This window comes from Galeopterus variegatus, unplaced genomic scaffold, assembly GCF_000696425.1.
Source record: "Galeopterus variegatus unplaced genomic scaffold, G_variegatus-3.0.2 Scaffold1569, whole genome shotgun sequence".
NCBI lineage: Eukaryota > Metazoa > Chordata > Mammalia > Dermoptera > Cynocephalidae > Galeopterus > Galeopterus variegatus.
Window position 1 is genome coordinate 270,378 of NW_007727680.1, and position 1,980 is coordinate 272,357.

Here is a 1,980-nt window from a genome sequence, read left to right on the forward strand (position 1 = left end):
CTGTACAGGGTACTGTATATGACTAAAAGAAAATTAAAACTAGAAGTGGACCTTCATTCGTCCAAATAAATGAGATGACTTAGAACCACAGTGAGCATACGCTATTTTGTACATGAACTAGATACAAGCCTGGGGCTAATACCATCTGATCAAGCTTCTAGATCCAACTACCACATTATAGAAAATACAGAGGACAGAGGAACATAACAAACATTACCAGAGGGGTGCATTCAGCAAGATCAAGACTGCAGGAAAGTCTGTAGATAAATGACGCAATTTATTCTACAAAAAATTTGCAAAGGGAAAAAAAAATAGAGGACAAGCCTACGATAAAAGACATTTAAGAGATATATAAAGGAATTACAATGTGTAGGCTTATTTGGATCCTGATTCAAACAAACTGTAAACTATTGGAAATATGAACACTGACTACATATCTGGTGATAATAAAAAATTATTGTTCATTTCTTTAGGTGTGATAATGGTGTCACTGTTTTGCTTTATTTTTAAGAAGTAAACAATCATTCCTAAATCTCACCTTAACCCTCGTTTGTCATCTCCAGCATGACCACCACAGTCCAGGCCCTCATCACACACACCACAGGCCCCCTTTCACATTACCTGTAGACTCTCTCCTCCCTCTGGCCATTCTCCAGTGTATTGACTGCCAACTACCTCTCCCAAGGAACCACTTGCATCACACTGCATCTGTGCTCAGAATCCACCGGAGATATTTCAAATCCGGGGTTCAACTGACTCCCCAAGCCAGACCCAACAGCCCAGTGAGCTGTCATTCTCAAGTTCCCCAAACATGCCCTGCTTCAGTTAAGCCCTAAGCCTGCCTCCCTCACCACCCTACCAGCAACTCTTCTCTCCAGATAGTGGTTTTCTGGGAAGATCGCAGTATGGATACCACTCCAGCACAACCCCTTCATCTTAAAGAATCAATGGAAGCTTATAATGATAATCCTTAGGCCTGAACTACTAATACAATATTACATTCTGTTGACTATATCCTGTGTTACTTAAATCAGGATGCTTATGGATATGTTTCAACATAGGGGATGAAGCCAAGAGAGCTATAATAGGTAAAAGGCCACCTCCCAGCTAAGCATTAATTCTGTTCAAGGATTCTTCTACACTTCCAAACACACCGTTAACAAAGGCCAAGGCACAGAAAGATCAAGGGCTCATGCACTGCCATTTCAAGCTTGCTGGCTTCATTTGTACAAGGATCAGAAAGGGATTAAGCATGACAGCTACCTATCTGTTAGGTTATTTTAGGTCTAAGGAAGAACAGAGGGCTGTCACGTTCTAAAACTCTTCAAACCCATCCCCAAAGTCTTGGGTCCTGAATGTGCAGGTAGTTCAAAAGATCGAGTGTCACTCACACTTCCCTCTGTACTCTTGGAAAGGAGGACAACATTCAGAAATCAGAGAACTCCGTTGTGAGGAGGAAATCTGAAAATGTTGTCTCTTTCAATCAATCATTTAACATGGAAAAGTCAAATTTTACTTTCATACAGCTTCAGAGTGATATTTAAACTAGCTTCAGTCAATATGGACTGCATCCAGACCCCATTATTTCCTTTGGAGGACAAACATCAGCATACCATTAGGTCTGTACACAAGGACCCATGCTTGGACCCATGCTTGGACCCAACTAACAAACTATGTAATTGGCAAGACTTACATGATCTTTTAGGATGCTTTATTTGAAAGCTGTTTATCACACCCAGGCTGAGAGAAGGCCATCCTTGTTTGGGAAACAGGTTCCAAATTAGGCGCTTGACCTTGATAGTCAGCTCTACCTCTGTATTCACACCTTCTATCTAGAATTCCCTTCCATCTCTTTTCTAACCAGACCCTTCCCATCTTCCTTAGGCACTGCTAAAATTTTCTACGTACAAGATTAAATCAAACTAATGTTAAGTTTAACTCATAACACTCTAGCACTTCCAAGAAATTATGCATTAAATA